General features: G+C 41.3%; 1 pseudogene; it reads left to right on the top strand.

Moving 5' to 3' along the window:
- Nucleotides 1–11,899: 11,899 nt before the first annotated feature.
- On the top strand, nt 11,900–17,361 carry LOC113127834 (protein ELFN1-like; annotated as a pseudogene).
- Nucleotides 17,362–26,702: the final 9,341 nt, after the last annotated feature.

A 26,702-nucleotide genomic window follows, 5' to 3' on the forward strand; every position in this document is an offset into this window, starting at 1 on the left:
TGAAATAAGAAGCTGTGTTTTTAAACTCGTTGTTTTAAGGCTCCTCTTAATTAGCTTCTTCTTCTTGTATTATATATACACCGTACACCCCCTGTTTACTTCAGGTGCACCTATACTAATACAATCCAGTGCAATAGCTGTGCCACATATTCTACCTTTACAAAGCTGGTGATGGTCAGTTTCTGTTAAACTCTGCAGTTACAGTACATAGTGAAATGTGAGAGCATTCCTACAGAAGCTCCACATGTAGGTTAAATGATGCTTGACTCATCATGTGGGCCCAAAGAGGGGTATCAGGCCATGTCGTCATAAATCCCACGACAAGGAGCACCATTTTCCAACCCTAACCGCTCATAAAATGCACATCAAATGATTTCATAGGCACTACAAGAGTGTGGGCAAAAGCTCAGGTCATCTGTCAGCTAAGGCCTGCTGGTTTGGTTAAATATACTCAGTGGCAACAGGACAGGATCTTTGCAGACTAGTGATTTATCATTGATGTTGTAGTTACTGGTGATGTTTTAATGCACTACATTATACTTCGATGATTCTAATATTCTTCCCACGTCTTGTTTGTAAAGACCCTCTACATAAAATGTTCAACACCAACCTAAACAACAATCTTTGTAATAAATATTAAATGAATCCCTCTCTGGAAGTGAACATTATTATGTCTGTTAAGGTAAAACCTTTACAGTAATAAAGTGGCCGCTCAATGTAGTTCCCTTAGAAAAAAAGTTAATTACTTTATGCCAAGAATCCCAACATGCAGTGCTGCGCACTGAGAAAATTAATACCTGTGCTATACATTTACAAAACAATGATTTACTGCTTACTACGGGGGCGGCACAGTGGTGCAGTGGTTAGCACTGTTGCCTCAGAGCAAGGAGGTTCCAGGTTTGAATTTTATTTCTGTGTCGACCATGTGTGTTCTTAATCTGCCAGCATGGGTTTTCTCCGTGTACTCTGGCTCAGGTTGGCGTTAGGCTAATTAGTGTCTCTAGGTGTGAATGTGAGTGTTCGTCCGTGTCTATGTGTCAGCCCTGTGATGGACTGCTGATCTGTCCAGGGTGTAAACCACTTCTCGCCCAGTGTCAGCTCACCACAGCTCACCACAACCATCAACTGGACTAATTGGACTAAGCGGATGGATGATGGATGGGTAGATGCTTACTATGAAGTAAACCACTGAGTGTATTTTATGTGGAGCAGTAAATGGGTGATTCAGGGGGACTCTGGACTGATGTCTGCTTCGTTTTCATGGAGACAGTTTATATTTGACCCAGTAGCTGTTTTAATTTCATCCATAGCCCTCTGGAGTCTTCTTGTTCATACTGACTTTAATCTAAAGATGAAAATTCGTGCATGACCTTGGAAGTAATAACAATTTGACAATATTTGCAACTCAAGATTCATTTACCAATTTTTTCCAGCGCTTTCAGACATTTTACAGTCTTCAGCAGTGGAAGGATATGAATCTTAAGTGCACTATGACTAAAATCCTACAAGCCTCTTAACATTTTCCGATGCATTACATTTCTAAACAAATGCATTCATTCATTCATCTAGTCAACACACTCATCTACTCTCCGATTGGTTCAGAATAAATTTAGCTCCTAAAGGCCATTGGGTGCTTTTTAAAAGCGTGTGTGTATGTACAGTTCTTGTGTATGATTAGTGTACATGCATTTTCTGCTGACACACAAGCGTATTTACATATTGTGGTAGCAACCTCAAATACTTGCTAATATTTAAAGCCTGATCTGATTATTCTGCGTGTGTGACAACTGTTACTTCACTGGGAGGACATTTTAAATGTAACCTTCAAAAGGGGGCTAAGACTGGTTTTAGGGTTTTAGGGTTGCGACTTAAGTTTAGGTTTAGATAAAGGGCTGAGATCAGGTATTTAGTTGTGACAGCTAAAATTAGGGTAACTGGGGCTAAGGATCGATTATTTGTCCTCAAAAATGTATAGAAAGGCAAATGTCTGTGTGAAGGACAAGCAAGTGATCCATTGTGTCACTGAGAAAGTACAGTAGGTATCACTGCTGCCATCACCTGCTGTTTGGGAACTTCATCAGTGGTTTAGTGTGGAGTTTTGAGAAAAATGAGACGCTTCATACACAGTATAATGTGACTTTAAACAAGGCAACACAGATGATGAAGGATGCTACTGGAATTCTCTTGATCTCAGAGTTTAGAAATGTTTGATTACACTGTCAAAGAAGCGCTGAGCGGGATTTCTATGTAAAACTACAAACATTTTATCAGCCTAAATCATAAAGTAGAGCAGCGTTTGAGAAGAACTGTAGACAAATTGAGACACAGGGGGGATTTGGTCTGTTGTTGTTGTTTTGGCTTCAGAAGAAAACTTGCTACACGTTACCCCACAGACCACAGTGCGGGTCACTCCGGCATCTGAGCTAAATTTTAAATTAAAACACAAAACTCTGTGATATTTGTACATATCTTAATTATTAATCAAGATGTCTAAATTATTTACATTCAACCAGTATGACCTTTTCTTTCTCTACTAAAATATCTCATACAGAATTCCAAGTTGATTCCAGCTAAGCTGAGTCAGAGCTCAGTAATGTGAAAGCTGGACCTTATTGTTTTTGGCCACTATGTTTAGCTGTATGTGGTTTATTAAGGTTACGTCACATGATGCCTTCCTGAATCCCAGTGAGCAAAATGAACTTAGACCAAGCACTAAAAACAAAATATAGCTGAATGTATAATATACTTGTGTTTGTGTGACAAAAGTTTGTGCCATAGTTTTCTATTATTTCCATTATATAACTCAACTGCCTTTCCCACCATCACAGCAGAGGTTGTCACTGTCTCCATCACCTGGAGAGCTGGATGGCAGCACTTCCATTACGTTTGACCTCCCAGATTCAGTCCCCAGCTCAATGGTGTGTGTCACACTCAAAAACACAAACAAACAATATGAGCTGACGGGCCTGCAGAGACACAGACAGTACAGGCTACGTGAATACTTTTAACCATAATGTGTTTATCAGGGACTGGCAGTGGAAAAACACGCGCGCATGTGTGTGTGTGTGTGTGTGTGTGCCTCTCTCTCTATATATATATCTATATTGTGTGTGTATTTGTGCATGGGCTCAGCGGATACACTCAGGTTTTGCTTTTCTAACATTTTACAGTTGGCTGCGTGTATCAAGACAGGAAGGAAACGAACAGCTTGAGGTGTCCGTGTGATGCTTCTTCAGCTGCTGCTAGCTGTGTGTGTTTTTGTCTGTGTGAGAGAGGAACAGATAGAGAGAAAGCGAGAGATACTTTCCTATATGAGTTATGGTATGTAGCCCCGGCCATTTGTCTGGTGAAGTTCTAAAGCCAAACTTTGCAAAAGTTTTCAGACAGGCCATAACACGGTCCACCTACCAGAGCACATAAGCTCTGCTTTCTATTACTAAGAAATCTCTCTTTCCTGCTCTCACTCACTCTCAGTGCAGAGGCCCCATATTATACCGCATTCTCTGAGAATAACAGATAACTACAGTAGAGCTGCTTGTTTGGGAAAAAAATGAGTTCACTTTTCAGAAAACTCTGGAGCCTATTTTTGTACGAACATTTGATTGATCCATAGCACAGCTGTTTCTGAGTATTGTCTGTCTAAACAGATGTGCTCTCAGAGGATTAATTGATAGTATCAGATTCTCAGTGTCTTTTCTTCACATAGAGCAAGGCAGCGTGGACTCCCAGTGTTTCTGGTTAAATTAGAACCTACCACAGTGAACTTGTGCTTGTGAAGCAGGTGGTGATACAATAACTGCATGTGCTCTCATTGCTCACTTCCCGGGAAGTTAACTGAGCTAATTCATTCAACAACAATAGCAACAATAGCCTGGCTTTCATCCAAATTTCATTCAAGTCTGTTTCCATAGCAAATTGTCTGATTTTGCTTTAATCGATACATCAAGTTTTTCAGCTCAGCCAACCTTAACGATATTTCCACGTGTGTTTTTTACACACAAATTGAAAACTTCATATCGTACGCAGTGTATCTGCTAGTTTACCACAGAGATTTGTGACTCAGCTAATATTGTCACTTCCTTCATTTCCTTCATAGTTAGCTGACATCCATGAGCTTGAACTGTACCTATTCGTACTTTTATACTGTTGCACTCTATCAATTATTATCGATCCACTATATACAGTTATTTACACTACACCGTTATGTTCTGTAGAAGACAGAAGTGTTGTGTTATGTTATGTATTTATAAAGCAATGAGTGTTTGGAACAAACTGCATAGAGCGGAGAAATGGATCACAGTGCAGGAGTAGTAGACACATTTTAAGCCACAACTGTGAGCCACCATTAGGTATTATTGTGTCTGTTGTGAATCCAATCTCTGCAAAAATATCTAGCTATAGACTTCTCAGAACCACTTTTCAAGCCTTCAAGCTTGCAAATATTTGAAAGTTCAAAAACAGATTTGAAGTGGAGTGCACCTTAAACACCACATGAAGAGTAACAGGTCACAGTGACCCAGTGCAGCGGCAGTCTAACAGTGATGGACAGACATAATGGCAGAGTTCTGCGGTGGTGACAGCTGCCTGTGTGTTTCCATTCTGGCAGGTGTGTAAAGCCGCGTCCAGTGGAAATGAGTGAGTAACAGTAATGTTACTGTGTGGATACTGGAGTCCATTAGTTTTGCATGTGTACAATGTGGGAGCCTGGCAAATCCTTTTATATCAGAGAGTGTGCATGTGTGGGTGTGTGTTTATTTGTCTGGGATCACACATAGCTTTCAGTCATGTTTATCTTCAACATTAGTGTGTGTGCATGTGTGTACTTCAGAGTGTGAAATCCCATTAAGCGTGTTAAAACCCTCTTTGGCCCACTGCCTGCTCAGAGAGAGAGAGAGAGAGAGAGAGAGAGAGAGAGAGAGAGAGAGAGAGAGACTGCACACACAGAAAGTTATCACACCTGTGTATGCGTTTGTTTTCTGTGCAGGTCTGTGTGTGCAACGTTGTGTATGAGCTTCTGGTGAAGTGCTATGTCCTGATGTACATTTCACACCACCAACACTGTTTGTCTCACACCAACAGTAACACAGGTTTTTACCTCTTTCTGGCATTTTACCCTAAAGACTCACTAGTGAGTCAGCAAAATATTTATATAGTTTTAAAATCACTTCGATACACTGACTGATACACTTTAAAAAGCAAAAGATTCATTTAAAGCAGTTTAAATGAGCAATTACATCATCTTACTCTACCTGGAAGTGATGAATAAGTTACAGAAAACCCAGTCCAGTCCTTCTTCCCTTTTGGTCCAAAGTTCCTGAGTGACCAGCATCAGCCTGAGTGTTATGGGGTCAGGATTAATGAATGATTCAAATGCTTGATAAGGAAATAAATTAAGTCAAACATTTGTGGACAATGACAATTCTAAATTCATACAATGTGGAATTATTAATAGACAATTTCAGTGGCCATTTGTTTGTTTCTTTCTAGAACAGTTAACTTTAGATTTGATGTTAATGAATTATGTATAGGCTTTATTTTAACATGGAAATATTTTTTGTGAATACTGTAGTACAGCTGGTAAAAAGCTAATTTAGACCCAGAAACAGTAGTTGATAAAAAAAAAAAAAAGCCTTGGGGTCCTTTTAGTAGTTGTTCTGGGGCTTTCCGACAAATGAGTAAACTCCACCCACTGAAGAAAATCATATTAGACATAAAAAGCTCAAGAGCAGCTAAGAAAATTAACTAAATAAACAAAACTAACCCTCAGGTGTCAACTATATATAACATTATATTTAACAATTCTGGCACAGTTAAGGGTCCGTACTTGCAGCCACATTTAAATGGGATTTTAGCTGTAGGTGTAATCAGCATTTACAGCCTGTTTGTCAAGGATAACTAAATAAAATCAAGGACTCACTCTGTGCTGACTCTTTCCACCTATTCTTTATCCAGTGTCTTCTTCCACTGAATACTAAACACGTTATGTAACCATACGTTGCTTTGCACAGAGGACCATCCATGGCATCTCACATGTTCACTTGTCTCTGTAGGGCAGTGACAAGTGGAGCACCACAGGGCCAGTGGAGGAGATTTATATCAGCAAAGCCTATTATTGTGGCAGAACTGCCCACTGCAAAGACAGACTGAGACAGACAGACAGGGCGACTGTGCCACGGAGAAAAAGACAAAGACAGATGAGACACAAATATTGTGCCGTGATGAGAACAGTAAGAGCTTGTATCAATAGCATTAGGTCGCCTCCCCCATTTGGTCCCAGTTGTCATCTCCTACAAAACAGCAGAGTGTCTGTCTCTCTCTCTCTCTCTCTCTCTCTCTCTCTCTCTACACCACAGGCTGGGCAGAAGGCAGTGGAATATTTCTGTAATAGAAATGTTCGTCACGCTTTGTCTTTCCATATCTCTTATAGAAACGTCCATCATACTAAGTGTGGACGTCAGCTCAACCCCTCAAACTACTCCACCCCCCACCCCCGTCACCTCCACTACCACCCCTGAACCTCCCCCTCCTTCAAAATCCCTGAGGGAAAGGAGCGGGCAGAAAAGATGTATAGGTTTTCTTTCCCATCAGGGATGTGTGGTGATGTGTGGTGATGTGTGGTGTTGAAGCCTTAGTTGCATAAGAGTCAATCACTCTATGGCTTGAGGGGAGGTGGGGGGTTGTAAAATGGACGAATGAAGATGGGTGAGACTGGGAGTCAGAGTAAATTACATTCTCAAGGATGTCTTTGAATAGTGTGGCTGGCCAACAGACAGACGCACCATCCCTGTGTCTCTCGGCCATGAGAGGTGTGGTTGTACTTGCCTCGGAGCAAGCTGCTTTTTGATCCGACTCTACTTCACTCTACTCCTCTCCTCTCTCGTTTTTCTCTTCTTTTCCTCCTCACTTCTTCTGACTCTGTAGTCTAATCTAATCCAGATGACTCACTTTCATTGATTGCACAAACCTCATGTGTCATTTGTGCCTTGTAAAGTGTGTGTGTGTGTGTGTGTGTGTGTGCGTGTGTATAAACGCATCTACACTGGGGGCGAGTAGTTTTGTACGACCCAGAACAGACTGTGTAATACAGCTTGATGTGAAGTCCCAAGACACAGAGAAAAGATTAATTCTTCACAAGCTCATCCACAGTTTGACACCTCTGCGTCCTGGGGAATCAATAAGCTCCACAGTAAAAACACATGCAAAGGGAATTCACTTTGTTAAATCTGTATTTGGCCATACACAGAACTTATGAAATCCAAAAAAATGGACCTATTAATTCAAAATCTGCAAGGGAGACCGTCCCAACAAGGCAGCAGGAGTGGACAAGATTCTGGGGACAGACAGAGGCCCGCATGAAAAAAAAAAAAAAATAGAAAAACAACATTTAGGGCAATGACAACTCCCATGGATTCATCTTGCACAGCTCCTCTGAAGGCTTTGAACTGCGGCAGAAAAATGAGTTTCTGAATTCTCGAGCCTTTAAGCAGACAAATTTACACGATGAACTCACAGTACCATAAAGACTGTCTAGCACATCTCTGTCAGGGCTAGAGGCAACAAAGGGAAAAACTGTACACTCATAACATCCACATTTCTGTTACATAAATTATTTCAGAGCAATCCTAAAATAGCCTTATAGATCAACATACAGCATTAAGAGAAGCCGCCTATGACAGAGTCTGCAGATCAGCCAGTTTTTCCCAAGTAAAATTAAGACGTTTGTGGTGAGGAGCAAGGAGAGCATTAAAGAATTCTAGATGTGTTAGGAAATGTCAACTAAAATGATGCTGCAGTTATTGTGCGTAATCTTTCATTTTTCAAAAGAGGCTAAAACATGAAACGGTGAACGAGGTTCCTGCCTCTACTTTACTTTCATCAAAACTTTTCCGTTGATGGCTCTTTGCAGTTTTGTTGGGCGCTGCTGTCTTCCACACTGCTTTGGAACAGTAATGGGACATATTCATGTGCGCCTCTTATTAATGTGCTCATATTTCTGCTGCAGTTAAAACCTGCCCGCGAGTATAACCCATCTCCTAAGTACTGCTCATCAGTAACATGGGAAATAAAGAGACGGCGTACTGGAATGGAGTGTGTGTGCTACAGTGTGTGGACAAAAATCTATTCAGGGGTAATTCTGGTTTATTGCAACGTGGGCTTTATTTTCATAGTTTTGGCCATTATCCATTTAGGATGTTAAATCTGGTAACACAGCAACAGGAAACATGACCACTTTAGAATAAAATGCAAAAGGTAGATTTATGACCCATCTGTCCAATATAGACAGTCAACATTCTGGTTAAACCTTAATCTACTGTGTATACAATTTTCCTGCACCAAGAAGGATTGCTACCGACATTTCAGGTGCACTGTGATTTTCAGTTTTACCTCAGATTGAATTGACTAAACTGTTTACCGGCTTGTTTTCAACCTGTCTGAATATTTGACTGCTCGTGTTTCTTTCCCATCTTAGCTATAAATTGATGTTTGTTGCTGTCTGTATATCTCAGCAGTTACTTTGGTGAGTAAAAAGTTGTCATACCCGCAAAATAACTTGACTCGGTCAAGTTCAATGTTAGAGTTATAATTACGCTAAAACGTTGCAAGACTAAAATAGTTGTATTTACAGACATAGTTTTGAGGCTTTTGCTTATTTTCTAAAAAGTTAGATGAGAAGATTGAAACCACTTTCATATGTTTCTTTAGCTTAGCAGAAAGACAAAGCTGGAGAATCAGACTGAAGCATGTTACAACTTCTTTGTGTTATACAAAAACTGGCAAGTTGAGGTTTTACAGGTCATGATGTGCTCAAAACTCCCACCAAACTACATCTTGTCATTTCTCACAGGATCAGGGTTTAGATTCAGATTTTCCGACATTATGTTGTATGAATAATTCACTTTTAGTTATACTGATGCAGGGACACTGGATCTGTCTTTTGGCCTTAGGGAGAAATCTCCACTTGTCAGCAGTTTGTCAGACAAATGAACAGCAGCATATGGGGCCAGGTAATAAGAATACATTTGAAACTAAACCTCAGCCAATTGGAGTGTGCCAAGAGAGTGCATACCTTAAACCAAACCTACACAATGCTCTCATTTTGAAGTTTTAATAAGATCTTAACATCTTATTAGACAAATCAGCATCTAAATTTGCATCAAAACACATATGGAAAACACTGAATACTCTTTCTCCATTCAGGTGAGAGCAGCTGCATAAACTTGTGCGACATCTGAGAAGTATCAAATATCTATATTCTTTATGTCCAAGTGTTCATTTTTGTCTTAACAGCAAATTTAACTGCTTTAGATTATGTGTGTGTGTGTGTAAATGTGCTTAGCAAAAGTCTCTACCACAAAGAACAGTACCCTGTTGTGTGGCAGACTGTGAGAAAGGTGGCACTCTGCTCTCTGTGTGTGCGTATTCTTAGCAAGGCCAGGGTTTAGTTTTAATCACAGATTGTTTCCTATAAAATGTGCTGTCTAGAGTCCACGCCAGTCTTTCACTGAGCTGGTCATGATGCTGCGTGCTGGAATATTCCACACGGCTGTTTTCAGCAGCCGAGGCAGTGGCATGTGTGTAGCTGCACAGACAGCACCAGCAAGAATAGAGAATGAATGATGAATGATGCAAAATGGAAAAAAGGCCAACACACTCTTAACAGGTTCTTCTACACATATCACCTGAGCTACTACAAGTGTATTTACTACAAAAGGAGGTCTAGAGCAAGCTACTAACTGTACTGTATCTATCCCTGAAATCCTGTTCTGTCTCTGCCCCTGCCGCTGACTTCACTTACCTCAGTACAAAAAGAGGTCAAGTAGAAATCAGCTGTCTCTGCATGTTAACTGAACTGCTTGGTCTCTCTGCCTGTTCTGCATCCTCACTACACCCCCATGTTTTCACAATGTGTTTACTCGGGCTTAACCCTTGGTCAGCAAAATGGACATTTCCTGTGCATATGTGCATCTGTTTGTTTTGTGTGTGTAGCTGGCAGCAGTTCCAACCCTTTCTCTGGAGGCCTCACTGGGTAGTTTGTCTCATGCTACGTGGGAGGAAGTCTCACCATCAATTACACAATGTGCTGACTGGCTGAAAAAGCCTCTGCATATGCCACTGTACATTTATGATGTTTATACGAAGAGCTGAGATAAAACTGGCACCGCTTTTAAAATCACGCTGAAAGTTGAAATAACACAAATTATTAAAAATGGAGCGATTCAACATACCATGCTTCACAATATGTACTGTGATTCACTCCATTTGTGTGGAGGAGACAGCTATTTGGTTTTATGATGATAAAAATATTTGTGTCATGTCTCTGCAGTATTAGTTTTAGTGTCCTTTAAAACAAATTTCCCACAAAATTGATGCAGATTAAATATTCCAGATCAGATTTGAGAGAGGCCCTCTGAGTGCTGATCTATTGCACAGTAGAAATGGGAAATATGACACTAATTTGGTTTGCAATATGCCACAAAATAATACCAGGGTCAAAATCAACAAGAATGTCTTTTACAGTTTCAAGTGTTTCTTACGTGTAGGGACGAGCGATGCATCATGATTGATAAGGTGAACTAATAATTGGTTTCATTGTCTCATCATATTACTCTACATGTTAAAGTTTCAAATTCTATCAAGTGCTAATAGACAAGTGTTTATTTCAGAATACACAGAAAATGCCTTTACTTAGAAAGAAAGCTGAAAGAAACCCCAGGGAGACACAGAGACTAGTGAAACAGCAGGTAGCCCGGACTCAACATCAGGATTTTTGGCTGTTTACAACTTCACAAAGAAGTTCAGAGAAACCTTTTCCCCATTCTCAAAAAAGAACCACTGTTGTTTACCCTCTTTTAGATTAGAGGTGACACATCAGCACCTCTGTGCCCAGCTATTCACCTCTAATCAATAAGGAGGGAACAGCAGCCAAGAGATGCTTGTGAGCAACGCTGGACCTTTTGCTCCTTCCCACTCCTCCTCCTTCACCTCTGTGATGTCATATCCTGTTTGTTGCTCTTACAGCTGGGAAAAGGGCTCTCAAAGAGGGAGCCACTATTCTAGCAATTTCCCCAGACAAACAGACAGAGAGCCACTCTATATCCCTCTCTCTTCCCAGCCGCCTCCTTTTCTCACACTCATTGCTTTATCTCTTTAACGCCTCCTCCCGCCCTCTACATCACTCTCTGCTCCATCTCAACATCTCTCTATGCTCCCCAAACATCTTTCCTCACCACTCTTGCACCCACTTTTTCCTCTCCTCACCACTCCAACAGCTCTTTGCGAGACATCAGCTTCTTTTCCCAGGAAGCGTTTTATTAGAGCAGATTAATTAATTAGATACTGTATCAGAGCAGCGGCCGTTCGTAGCCAAGACCTATTGAGGCCCTTAGGCTAATGCTGGGTGTGTTTGTGTACATGTAAAATAAACTGTTTTTTGCAGGTGCTTGTTGTGTATCTGCACCAATGAATGCACTAATTAGACTTGTCATGAAATGCATTTTGAATATAGGAAATTTGTGCATGCGTGCATAAATAGCTGTGTGTGTGTGTGTGTGTGTGAGAGTGTTTGTATGCCAGTTTGGTAAATAAGAAGCAAAAACTTCCTCTTTCTCATCATGCTGGTAACAGGGTTGTGTTTGTTGGTATCTCACCCAATAAACCCCTGTGTTTCATTAGTGACTCTTTTCTAACACCATCGTCCCTTCTCTCTCTCTCTGCCTCTAGGGACGAGTTCTCACACCAAGTACAGAGCAGTGAGCAATGAGGAAGAAAGAAGAGAGGTGCTTGTCCAATCAGAGATGCAGACACCCACAGAAGACATGAGTACCAGCCAATCTGGCATCAGGGTGACTTCCACTTGCCAATATATTCAGAACAAATCAAATGTGATCCCCTAATTAAACAATTGCTACAGTTTACCTAGACACATGCTGCCAATAAAGTGACACATCCCATTCATGTACTAATTTTCTTAATTCCTAACACGAGTTTAACACAACTTTACAGTCCAATTACAAAAGAAGCTAAGGAGAAAAGAACCATTTTACCATCCTGTGACCACACCTAAAGCAGCCAGACACACGACCGAAGAAAAGGACAAGAGCAAGTCAGATTACACTGTTATATTACCATAAAAACAAGCCCTCACTCCCCTTTCAAATGGCAGCAGTCTGCATGAATAAATGTTAGATGGTAAATATCTCTGGACTATTGCGATGACATCCCAAATGGCCCAGAGGACTGGACAGGGACAGCAGAGACATAACATGAGTGGCGGTACTTCGACAGTGGTCCTGTCCACAGCCAGCTCCTTCCTGTGCTGGCTCGCCCTGCTCTCCATAATGCGGTTACCAGTGGTAACAGCTGACTGCTGGCTGATCGAAGGGGAGAAGGGATTTGTGTGGTTGGCTATCTGCAGCATGAACCAGCCTCCTTACGAGGCCATCCCTTCCCACATTAACAGGTAAGAAAATCTGATTCTTTATACAATATTTTGCCTCTTTGTCAAACATCTGCAGCCTTCACACTTCTCTCAACAGCACCATTGTGGACTTGAGGCTGAATGAAAACAAGATACGCTCGGTCCATTACTCTTCACTCAGTCGCTTTGGCAACCTCACCTATCTGAACCTCACCAAGAACGATATCAGCTATGTGGAAGATGGAGCATTCTCAGCACAATTCAACCTGCAGGTTAGAATGTGCATTTAAAAGTGTTTGTATAGTATTTACATCTAGGCATGTAATGGAGCACAGCAACTGCAGCAACAAGCGCTGCGACACATATCAGGTAATTTGGGCTGTCAGACTTAATGTAAACAACTTCAGTATATTTCAATAGTAAAATATTTAACTTTTAGTCAGTTGTAGTTAATGTTACAACATTTCTAATTTTTTAACGTTTAACATGAAAATATATAAAGTAGTTATAATTAACTTTGTTTTTTGTCATTTAATTTTTTTTTACTTTGTTAAACTTGAACAGAGCATTGTTCTGCAATTTTCCATTCTATATATCATGTCCAAAACAATTTCTATCCAGTTTTTGAAGTTTGGGGAGGATGTATCTTTCCATAAGGATTACTCTGACAGCTGTGATCACTCTCACTTTAATCACCAAAAAATCTGAACTTTGTCTCAAACAGCTGCCAATTACACCCGAATACATCAACATGTAAAATTAAATGACATAACGTATAATTAATGCTGCAAATTATACCTCAATATTTCTTGGCCAATAAGTATGCAATGTTATAGAAAAACATGTTTATATTTCTCAAAGAAAGATATCAAAATAACTGTCCTACATAATGAGATTTATTTAAGTACAGTGTGATACATCACCTCATCGAGACTGTCACACCCATGCACATGTGCATGTGATAATTTTTGCCTAGGGAGAGACACTGAACCGTAAATGGGCTAATACTGAGAAGTGCTATGTAAATCCATTTACTTTTACGTAAAATAGTGAATGAAAGATTGCTAATTGGAGTGAGTTTTTTTAAATATTGCAACTTTCACTTGAGTAAAGGATCCAATTCTTCCACCACTACACAAACAGATGGACACAGAAACACAAAAACGACAACATCCGCTCATTACGGCTTCCAGAATATTCAGGCAAGTGTTTCGCCACACTGAGCTGAACGCGGCCATAATGAGCTGGCGTGCCTACACATCTACCCCAGCTGCTGGAGCTGTGCCAGGAGGTAAAATGTGAACATGAAAGATCTGAGTAAATTCAGCACAGCATAAAGGCTTAGATCACCATGTGAAACATGAATTGCACTGAACCGTCGTCTGTTCTGTATGTTTTCAGCTTGTAGTGAGTGATGCCTGGCACCGACTGGCTCTTAAGAGATTAGAATAATCCCACTTGTCTTTGACTCCACAGGTTCTCCAGATGGGCTTTAACAAGTTGAGGAACCTGACGGAGGGGATGCTGCGTGGCCTGGGCAAGCTGCAGTATCTCTACCTGCAAGCCAACCTCATCGAGACTGTCACACCCAACACCTTTTGGGAATGTCCCAACATAGAGAATATAGACCTCTCCATGAACAGGTCTGTTTATGAGCGTCTGCTGTGAGAGATAGAAATCATGACGTGATAGTGGTGAAATGACTAGCTGAATGAATCAATTCATAATCGATATTCTGAACACTTAAAAGTGGCTTTGTGGTTTTGAGCTGCTACTTCTTTTTTAATATCACAGAAATGTTGGTATGTGTTTTTAAACTCAAAAGAAGCAAAACATCAAAACTTCTGGGGTAGCGGTGGCTCAGGCGATAGTGCAGATTGCCCACTAACCAAAATGTTGGTTTGATCCCTGATGTTGGACAAACTTAGAAGTAAAATCAAACTGCAACCAATGCACAGATGATCCAGAACAGATCATGACGCATTCCAACAACAAAAAAAGCAGAGATCCATACTTTTTCTTTTTATCGATCACTTCACATAAGTGTAAAAGCAACAGCTGAGTGGAACAAGTATAACTGTTCTTTGGCTTGTTGAAAGGTGTTTTGGGAAATGTTTAAGACCATAAACTGAAGCCTAAGAAGATTGAGGAACAAGTGCATTTAAAGGGGAAGTACTCCGATTTTACACACCAAAGACTATTTATAGGTCTTGGGAATTACTACAGCATATGTGGGAAAAAGCTGCACAAAGCTTTTTATACTACAGGATATTCCCTCAGGTTGTGTCATTTGAGTTTTTAAGGCTGAATACTATAACTTTGGAAACTTCACTGGTACCAAGTTAAACTGAACTGAATGAGGCTGACATTGCTACAGACATGCAATGCTAAATTGGTGGCACACTATGAAGGGGTGACTGTGTCTCAGGAGGTAGAGTAGATTGTCCATAAAGCAAAGGGGTATAAATTTAATCCCTGGCTTCTCTAGTCTGCACGTAGAGGTGTCATTGGTGACTGTTCCATTTCAACAATGTGAAAGTGTTTTGAGTGCACTTGAGTGCAGAAAGTGCTATAGGAGACAATTTCCCTTATGATGGATTGGCGATAATGCAATAAACTATGTGAGTGTACAATTTCCCTTTAAATCTATACTTTTCTTTTTTGTGTCCTCCCCAGGATCCAGGTGTTAGATGGTAATTTATTCTCTGGACTCTCGAAGCTGACCACCTGTGAACTTTACACCAACCCCTTCAACTGTTCCTGTGAGCTGCTGGGCTTCCTGCGCTGGCTCTCAGCCTTTCCCAACAGGACCAGTGAAAGGATGGTGTGTGACTCTCCTGATGGATTCTCTGGCTTCAACCTCCTGAGCCAGAACCCCCGCATGCCCACCCAACGCACCGCTCTGCATGTGCTCAGTCTTGTATGCACAGATGATGGCAGCAGCGTGACGTCTTTCTATACGATTGGCTCAGATTCCACCACCCTGCCACCAGATTCTTCCTCTCCCTGTGGACTGGAAGATTGCGCTTCTGGGACCCCTCCTGATGAGCTCCCAATCAGTCTGAGCCCCATTTTCTCTGACATCAATCCAATCATGACGCTAAAGCAGGTGCATCATTCAAGTGCTGTGATAACAGTTCAGATCCCTCATCCATACAGGAAAATGTACATCCTGGTGCTTTATAACAACAGCTTCTTCACAGATATCCAGAATCTGAAAAATCAAAGACAAGATATTGAACTAAAGAACTTAAAACCCAACACTGACTACACATACTGTGTGGCCTCTATACGAAACTCCTTGCGCTTCAACCACACCTGTCTGACCATCTCCACTGGCCACCTGACCGGGCCTGAGAGGGTAGCCAATCAGTCATCAGCCACTCACTATATCATGACTATTTTGGGCTGCTTGTTTGGCATGTTGCTCTTCCTTGGTCTTGTTGTTCACTGCCTGAGGAAGAAGAGGATCATGGAAGAAAAGGAGAGAAAGATGAACAGGATCCAGAGGACACTGATAGAGCTGAAATATGGTGGAGAAGGAGATATCGAGGGAGGCAGTGGAGGATCTGTTTCTCAGAAGCTTGCCGCTGGGGACAGTTTGTCCAGAATGCCCTACCTGCCTCAGGGGGGTGAGATCGATCCATACAAGCTGCAGGAGGTGATAGAAACACCAGCACACAAGCCTGCTAAACTTAACTACATGGAGGTCAGAGGCTCTGGCATCGAAAGGGAGAGAGAACGAGAAAGAGAAAGGGAGATGTCCCCACAAACAAATCCCCAAGGCTCAGTAGCAGAGATCTCTACAATCGCTAAAGAAGTTGATAAAGTTAACCAAATCATCAACAACTGTATAGATGCTCTCAAATCTGAATCTACCTCCTTTCAACAGGGGATCAAATCCCCCTCTTCTGCTGGTGGAGGGGCTGTTTCAACTGCAGAGCCACAGCTGGTTCTTCTCTCGGAGCAAGGAGAGAGGGGAGAAAGAGGAGGAGAGTTCCTCTCCCCTGTGTATAAGGGAGGTAGAGGAGGAAGAGAAGACAGAGGGAGAAGCTACCATCATTCATTACAGCGGCACCACAGCATGGAGGCTCCCCCAACCTCTAAAAGGCCCAGCACCTCCTCTTCTCCTGGCTCTGCCCGCAGCCCACGCTCCTTCCGCTCAGAGGGAGCGTACCATTCATCAGAGACCCGCTACATTGAGAGGACCTCACCTGGAGAGAGAGGAGAGAGGGGGGGTGGGGGAGGGGAGCCTATCCGCACAGTCACCCCAGCGGCTGCTATCTTACGAGCAGAAGCCCAGAGAATACGTCAGTACAATGAACACCGCCACTCCTATCCTGGTTCCCAGCAGCACCTCCAGGATCTGCAGCACCACCCTCAGATTTTGCAAGAGCTCCACCACCACCCAGGAAGCCGTAAGCCCTCCGTGTTAGACCCTCTCACTCTCAGCAGACAGGCCAAGCAGCGAGAACTAGCCTACTCCCAGCTGTCGCCACACTACCCACTCTCGCCTCAGTACCACAACCTTAGTTACTGCTCCAGCCCGGAGGAGGATGAGGAGGAGGAAGGGCTACTCTGCACCCCAACCCTGGGGTTGTGGGAGAGGTTTAAACTGCACCGTAAAAGGCACCGGCAGGCGTCCATGGAGGACGAAGGATATGTGGCAGCTGGACACGCACTGCGGCGAAAGGTTCAGTTTGCCAAGGATGAGGATCTTCATGACATACTGGACTACTGGAAGGGTGTCTCTGCTCAGCAGAAGGCCTGAGCCCACACCTGGAGACCCCCAAAAGTTGAAGATGATAACGTAACAACACTGCACCCATAACATCAAAAATAATACAGATACACAAACTGATACAAATAGACTTGTAAATACAAACCCAAACAACTTACAAGCTCTACAGATGACATTACTCACAGACACAGACACACACACACACACACACACACACACACACACACAAGCCCACATTTTACACAAACTAAGCTTTTGCTTCTGAGCTCCTGAAAGAGGACCAAACTAATATATTACATCAAACAAAAATCATAACTTGTAGAAAGACTAAGTTACTTTTTGTAATGAATTGAAAATTAGAGATCAGACTTATGTAGCTATTTGTACTAAGTTTTGAATGAAGGAAAAAAAATCAATATTACGAACAGATAATTTAAATGTTGCCGGGCAACCCATCCTGAACAGCCCGGCTACGCTTTTAATCTGCCTTGAGACTGACATTCATTGATCCTGACCACGACTGATTAACCTCACCAATTCCCATTATGGCGCTGGATTGATCAAGATTGTGCTATTTTTTTGGGGGGAGGTTGTTTTTGCATTGCGCCCTGCGATGCTGCTGCAAGAGCTGACTTTTTGAAAGGTTTGCCATAATTAGGGAGATTTAAATAATCAAAATGACAAATTCTGGGTGGGTCGCCAGGCAACAGTAAAATTCAACTGTGCTGAGAACGAGTAGGTAGCTCTCACCAGAGAGTGAGTATCGTGCCAAATCAACCACGGGGATAGTAGAGCCCTACTGTGTACCACCTTCTCCTCACCACTGTTTTTATATACAAAATTTAAAAAAACCTAGAATGATATGTTGTTATTACTATTAATTCTTCTTATTATCATTAGTGGTCTTCTTATTATTCCTATGATCCTCATCGTTAATATGCTATTATTTGAATATGGCATGGTTCTGTCGTGTGACTGTGTTTTGACTGTTTTGAACCTCTCAGCGGAGAAGTGCACACCAACAGAAACAAACACTATGATGGACGAGACCTTTGAGATCTTGATTTCTACCAAGAGGAATGTGCTCTGCTGAGCGACAAACAAGCCCGTCTTTCTCTTGGTGAACCCCTGCTACACCTGCTCCTCACTCTCCTACAGAGGGAACGCTGTACAGATGAGAGAAGTTCTATATTTGCAACAGAGGTGACTGTTTTGTTTGTACAACTTGGTTTTGAAATCTTTCAGACTTTTCAGAAACCAGAATCCCAAGTTAGTTACCTACCTGCTCACTTGCAATTGTGCGTTTTTGATTTTGAAATTGAACTAAAAATTCTAATCTTCAAATGAATGTCTTCAATTCCCACAGGGGAAACATATCTGCACTGTTCAAAATCAAAAAACGACTCTTAGGAAAAGACCTAAAACTCTCAGCTTCCTTCCCAATACACCGTAGCTCCACTGTGTTTTATCAACAATTCATTTTTTTCCCCCTCCTCCCATTTCCCAATTTTTTTACTTTTTGGATTCCTCTGGTTCCACTGTGGTGCCATTGTGCCAACTTGATAAATCACAAAGAAGTATTTGAAATGATTTTAAATACTACTCTTTACAGACCTCCTTCACATAGATACACATCAGTTTGCCAAACAGAACAATTTGCACAAAACAATTCTCCACCATTGGCTCACTGCTCCCCTTCTATCCTCCAGTCATTTCTAAGACCAAAGTACTGTGGTAGTAAATTGTCCCTTGTAGCCCCTGACCCGGCCCCCAAATATTTACCCACCATCACCCTTACAGTTACCACTTTAGCACATTCATACACTAGCATTCAAGTGTACTCATGCAACACAACTACACACAGATGAATGTATTCTTGAGAAATTAATACTGTTTAGCAGCTGGATTTTCTTTTCCTGATGTTTGAGCTGTATTTAAACAGTGTCCTCATCTGTCTGACAGAAAACTTTTTTCAGGTGGCCACTTGTGTTTCAGAATTGGAGATAAACAAGGAATATTTGGCTTACGAAAACAAATATGTTCAGAGCAAATTTTGGCCCACTGAGGGCAGATTCTCACGGAGGACTTCCCTCACACCAGTCTGTGTCAACAACTGAACCAAATGTTTTCTACGAGGAGCCCAAAATTGCCACTGCAGAAGTCTCCTGAAGTAATACAACAAGGTTTTGCCTTATCAAAGGTTTTCACCTGAAAACCTTCCTGTTGTTAAATGTGTTGCTAGTGATACTAGTGTGGTGAAAAGAGACTACATGTATATCTGCAGAATCTACCTACTGGAGGCTGAAAAAAGGAGAAAATGTGAAAATACTTGTGTTTGTTCTATACAGAACTGTTCTATACAGAGTTCATTTACAGTATGAAGACTGTAAACTTGGGATGGAGTCAAGAACATTTCAGTCCAGTGGAATTTGAATTTAACAAGCTTGTAGTATTCACAGTATTGACGAACAATTTGTAATTACAAATGCCTACTAAATCACACCCACTTTGCTTTGTGAATTGAAACAGAATTGACTCCAACCTTGAAACAACACAGGAAACTACACAACCGAAACAATAGAGCTGGCAAACAATGAAAAGTTTATTGGTGAATGGAAACACTGTATAAAATCTCTTTTCTCTGCTATAATCAGTTCAGAATGCTCAAGTCACTAAGCTCAGTTAAAGCCATAATCGCGGGTTAGTGAAATCACCACAGCTGTTTGTAGCGCTGCAAAAGCACATTCATTTGTGTGGGTTAAAAAAAACAACACCCCCCCCCCCCACCCCCACCCCGCTTACCGCTTACTGCAGCAGCTAGAACGTGGTTCCTCTGCTGCTGAAGCAAACAATCCAACTCTGATCCAAAAGGAAAATGATGAGCTGTGGTTGTTTCTGCATTACAGGTCCCAGATTGTGGCTTTAACTAAACAACAGCCTTAAAACATTAGATTTCTTTAATCTTTTTAATGTTAGCATTGCTTTGAAAATGGAAAAAAAAAAACTGGTTTCTTAACATATACTTTCATGAGTGCAATTTTATAATTGCTTGATTCTTAAGCCTCACTTGAGCATTCTTTGACTAATATCAATGTAGCGATGTATTGAAGTACTTTTTGGGTTTTTTTATGTTTTTGTTCTGTTCATGAACAATGGCCTGAATTTATCATGTGTCAGAGAGTAGCAGAGCTCGTCTAGAATCAGACAAGACGACCAGCTGACTGCAACCTAATCAGCGCTGCTAGTCTTTGAAACGTGATGAAGAGAAACTGTGTTTTTGAAACAATAATGCCTAGAAAGTGGAAACAAACTGAGGTCCTTCTGACAGACAGAAACGACAACGGAGCATGCTACAAGGGAATCCTCTGTGGAAGTTTGTGGTATATTCTTCTAGTGAATGACTCAGGAGTGAAAGAGTGAGGAAGAGAGTACACTCTGCCATAGGATCTCTCAGAGGCTTTCTTTATTTTCTTGTTGAAAATTAAAATGAGCACAATAAAATAGCCTTTCTTTCACTGTCTCCTTTCCTGGAGAAACCACATGTACGCCAGATGTTTTAAACACTCTCAGGACTTTCATTTCACAGTTCAGAGATGGTTGATTACTTTTGCTTGAGCAAATGCTTAAAGGGTCAGTTCACCCAAATTACACAAAAAACTCTTTCTTCCTGTGCTGTTTAGTCATGATTTGTTTTAAGATCTCTGTCGCTGATATTTCTGCTTTCACCTCAGTACAAAGGGAAACTAAATTTTCCGTGGTGTTCAGGTTGAAAAATGACATGCAAACAAGATTATCCTACAGCAACGGTAGCTACTGTACATCAGCACTTTGAGCTACAGTAGATACAAATGTCAGTATGCTAATATGCTCAATTCCTCCAAGTAGAGAAGCAAAAATATTTACCTACTGTGGAGAAAAAGTCAGAGGGTCACTAAAATCAAATGGATTTGTTCTCTGGGAACCAAGAACGAAATTACATGGCAATCTTCAAGTAGTTATGATATTTCAAACTAGACAAAAGTGTTGGACCAACTAAACAACATATTAACTGTCTAAATAACACAATTCTGCTGTAGGTATCTAATACAATTTAGTTTTTGTCATTTGGGTGAAGTGATCTTTTAGGATTTGACCGACACATAACAGTGTCCTAATATCCAATACTGTACGTTGTTGACTCTGTGGTTGCACACAGTCCTACAGAGTTCAACATTTATTACTAATACACATAACCTGTAGCCAATTTGTAATTTTGTAACATCACAACAACATGAGGACATGTCATCAATAATAGTCTAATTAATCATTTGAATCGGTTAATCCATAACTGACTGATATTTGTGAACAGGTTTTGGCTTGTAGTTAAATATAATCCTGTTAAATAAATTACCTAACTTATGACAAAAATATTTTTTGAAAACTGACACATTTTTTATGTCTCAGCTGAAACAAAATCCGAGTGAATGTAAATATGGGCCAGATTTGCTGCAGGAAAATGTGGACGATAATGTATACTGACAAACCCAAGAAACCTTCGCTTAACATTCTGCTTCAAGAAAGACTCCAAAAAAGAAAGTCATGTCATATTTGGATTGGCACTGTGGACGAAACTCACTACATGTCCGTGGTGGAATGAATTAAGGTGCTTACTTGAATTTTAATACATCAGCAGCAAATGAACGGACCAAGTGAACCACCAAATGAGGAGTGTCTCTCTGCACAGGGTCAAAAAATATTTGGAAATTTGGTATTGAATAGACCAAGAAAATGCAGAAATAAAATAACTTGACAGATTTAAGAAAATTGGAGACAATCTCTCTTTTGTCACAGAAGCTTCAAACTATTTGTCAATAAAATGCTGGTGATGTAACCAACTTCAACAATTTTAAAATGTTTTGTGGCCAACAAAAGCAGCTTGAAATCTTGGCTAACTTTAGTTACAGAAAGAAGCTAAACCCCCCACACACCACACACCACACACACACACACACCACACACCACACACACACACACACCACACACCACACACACACACACCACACACCACACACACACACACACACACACAGAGCCATTTTCTACACAGTTACACCATCCAATTTCATTGAGAGGCGTTTAATGAGAAACATTACTATGCATGAAACAGGTAAGTGCACTGCTCTGCAACACATCAGCAATGAAACACAAGACTCTTTCAATTTTCATGCACATTATAATACTGTCTGATACTGCAGTTATAAAAGAAGGATTCAGTTCCTAAATGGGTCGCACATTATACATGGAAGGTTATGTCACTCCCAGTAGCAGGTAAATACGTGTGCTCGATGTGCTGTATGGAAAGAGGAACTACACTAATTTTACCCATAAATGTGAGTTAACGAGTAGAGAAGCAGAAGTACAGTCGTGATATCTTCTGCAGTGCTTTGTCAAATCTGAGAAAAATCACTTAAATTCCTGGGCTTAGGGACTACAGTTTGTGAACAAAGCCTGGGATGTGGAGAATGAATGTTTACAAGGTGGGTAAAGTCTAATGAGAAAACACAATCAAGTTACACATTTAGAAAAGTAGAAGCCAGTGTTTTTAGGGCTCTGGGCGTAGTAAGGAGCTCGAGCTGGGGGGCATTTATGCTTAGCATAAATATTAGCAGCAGGGTAAACAGAAAGTTTTGTCCCTGTGAGAATACAAGTACGAACTGATGTTGGGATCTTCTGTATCAAAGCTCAGTTTTTACGACTCTGTTAGCGAACAAATCTCCAAAGATATAAAATAGTGGGTTTAGTGAGTATGTACATGTAGGCAATTTCATATTACAGTCCTTAATACTACTTTTTTTTTTTTTTTTGTCAGATCCAGTGTTTTTGTGAGAATAATGTTTTTTGTGCAATGGTCAAATCGTGTAATTTCCTTTAAAAACAGCTTGGTTACAATATTTTGCATATACTGACCCTCACCACTGTTGCTGCTCTCCATCATGTTTGTGACAGGTCGACACTGAAATATGACAACAGACAATATGTGTATGTGCAGACACACACACATACACACATACACACACACACACACACACACACTTGACCTGAAAAAAAAAAACTAAATCCAAGTTGGATCACACATCTGTGAAAATCTTAGATCATTTTACCACATAACTCCCTCTGAAGCAGTTAACTGAACAATCCATTTATTTTCTGTTTTCTAAACACACAACAGAACATATTTACTTGTCTTCTGCCTGGTTAAAAACCTTATGCATTGACGGATTAGAGAGACGTCCTCTGGAAGACACGGTGCCTTCTGAAACCTGCCTGGGCTGGTTGCTATGGTGATTAATTTGCTCATTAACGAGCAAACTGCCAGAATCTTTTCCACTTAGGCCTGAAGGGTAGCGAAGCAAGCCGTGGATCGAAAGGTTGGCGGTTCAATTCCTGAACCAGCAGGATTAAAGTGAAAATCCCTCCCTCTTCAACACCACTGAGGTGCCTTTAACCCTGACTGCTCAGGGGCCAGCAGGTCAGACTGTGGCTGAACCACTTAGCTTCACGGTGCAAATGAGATTCTTGAGTTCTTAAAAAAACAGAAGGTGTTTCTCAGCCAACAAATAAAGATTTAAAAAGCAAATAGGTGTATTTCTCAGTTAGCTGTAGCCGCTCAGACCACTTTAGGCATTAAAACATCTTGGTTGGGTTGAGGAAAAGATTGTGACTTGCATTTCATCTGTCTACATCCACCACATCACTACATACTGTGGGTGATCGATCTTAACAATCCCCCACATTTATGTCAGTGCAAACGCTGCTAATCACCACTGAATGTCGGCTCTCGTTGTCTCCAGTAGGTGTAGTAGGGCTCTACTGACCTATACATATGGGCCTGATGTACGTGGATAACTCTTATTCAACACAGCATGTCAACAGTCAAATCTGTCTTATCACACAGGAAGATCAAGTGCACATGCAGACAGCGGCAAAGAGCGTCAATACAATAACCCTGGACAAGGTGCTTATCTTTCCAGGTAAAGTAACCCTCTGTATTCATAACAGCGATGTAATTCAGGTGCAGTAGCCCTGTCAATCCCACCCTGATCTGCCTGTCGCATTATAAGCGGCATAGGGGCCAGACAGTGGGCAGCTTCTATCGATGCAAAGAGAACATGTCCTAATAGAGTCTTTGTATTATCCTTCCATCGCCTATCTGTCCTGTGCAATTTGAACAGAGTAGGTGAGTTTGGATTGTCTCACAGTTACATCACCTGTCTCCCCAGTCTCATTTTCTTCCCTTTGTGACACCTCAGATCTCTCACTCTCAAACACAGACGGTGCTCACTGTAGTCGCAAGCACTAGCTGTTTTTATGCAAATATAAATATTAATAGATGCCATGAGAATGAGATACTTTCCATTGATACATTACAAATACAGTACATTAAAATAGATCTGATTATGTTGCTGAACTTTTTACATGTGATATTTACAGAAATGCACATAACACAGTCATAATGTGGGGCAGCTTATTAAAGAGCACTCTGGGCCAGCCAACTGAAAGATTCCAGCCCTGTACCCAGTGGGGCAGTTGAAAAGGGCAACCAAACAACTCCTGGTATTACTGCTGCTCACAGTAGTGCAGAACCTACATTAAGTCTAGTTTTGAAGCACTGCAGTTGAGAGCTGCCCTTTCTAGATGTGGTCTTATCAAAGCAGTGTGACGCAGAGTGGAGGAGCCCCCAGCTTCCCCGGCATCAGAGTTTAGAACTGAAGTAGTTGTCTGGCTTCTCACAGCCGGTGCTATAGTGACACAAATATTTGTCTTTTTTTATGTGTATATGTATGTATGTGTGTGTGTGTGTGTGCGTGTGTGTGTGTGTCCCTCTCCCCCACATACGTCACTCTATAGCTGTCCACACTGATGCCTCCCTAGGCAGAAATAATAACCCCCTTCTTTTATTCTCCACATGGCATTTACAGTGACGCCTACGGCAGGGACGGAGGGTAGGAGAGATATGAGGGCAGAAAAAGGAAAAAACTGAAAGGAGGAGGAAACAGAATTAAGAATAAGAGGCTGAGGAAGATAAAAGAAAGCAGAAAGACTGGGCTCTTTGCTCATTTTTAGAGTTTTGATTTCTCTCCGAGCCCTGGGGGTCGTCTTTGTGAAATAACTTTCTTTTAAAAATGAGAATTAGACTTGCTGTCTCTCTCAAAGATCATGGCCTCATGTGGGCCCGCCTGTAAAAGGCAGTGGCTTGACGGAGCACAATAATAAGAGCAATAATGGGAAACAGTCTTACCACTGTATTAATACACATTAAAATCAGCCCGCTAAAGGCACAGCCCTACTTCTCACTGCAACACATGCACAAACAGACCCACTAGAATGATAGACCAAGCAGCATTAATAATGTAGAGAGTAAATGAGAGAACACTGTGGAAAGGTCGAGGCTGGCTGTGAGGCGAACAACACGACTTACGAGTTAGGTCAGCGGTTACACTGGTTATCTTCTCACTGACTGGATCTAACCTGCTCCTGTTTAAATATCTTATGAGGTCAATCATTCAGGAAAATTAATCTTGAAGCGGAGAGAAAAAAACAATTGCAGTATAAATCTTTGAAAAAAAAAAAAGACTAACTGCAGATAGCTTCAAAACAAGAACTATTACTGGAGATCACTGACTGAAACTCTGCTGCTTTAATTAAGAGGGTGTGAGGAGTGTGAATGTGGACAAGCTTAGGGCCAGATGCAAAAACAAGAGGCAGAATCTAAGTCAGCTTAAAAGCCAACTGAATCAGCAGGGTGGGAGAGAAGCAGAGGACAGACAGGTTGAGAAAGTAGAGATATTCTCTCATTTAGCCTCTGTCAAACTACCTCACCTTTCTAAATTACAGCACAAAGTCACAGTAAACTAGTTTAAAATACACAGATACACACTGGCGTGCATTCCTGCACACACACACTCAGACTGAAGGAGGCTAGGATGAGAGATCAAGGCAGCACAAATTAAAAGTGCTCTAATTAGCCAAACTGTCACTCTCCTGCTCTGGCAGCCATATTGGAAGCTGCCTGGAAACCTGCCTGACTGCCTCCACATTTCCACTGGGCCTCTGAACAGCCATATATACTGTATGGGAGTGAGGATTAGAGGCAGTGGCTGTTGAGAATTACACTTGCCAAACATTAAGCTTAACGGCTCCTAAATGCAATAATGAATAGAGAGATGGGTTAATGAAGCTGCGCTGTGGAGGTTCACCATCAGTGGTATAAACTTTGCCCTGATATAGTTCTTCCAAATTTGTGCTCTTGGTCTGGAACCAATTCTGAGTGCATTATTGCTCCATTTAGACTTGGCTAATTGTGATGCCAGAGGGTGGTCACGAGGTAGCCCCTGCTAACGGCTGTAAATACCTAAAGTTTCAAATGATGGAATGTTTAATAATAGTAAAAGTGCTTCACACAGCAGCTTTTTAACATCTTGGCTCATAAACAAACAACTATCTCAATGTGAAGGTGAACATGTGCTGCTGCCTGTTTGCAGCTACAGCATCTTTCAAATTGAT

Source organism: Mastacembelus armatus, chromosome 1, assembly GCF_900324485.2.
Source record: "Mastacembelus armatus chromosome 1, fMasArm1.2, whole genome shotgun sequence".
Classification (NCBI taxonomy): Eukaryota; Metazoa; Chordata; class Actinopteri; order Synbranchiformes; family Mastacembelidae; genus Mastacembelus; species Mastacembelus armatus.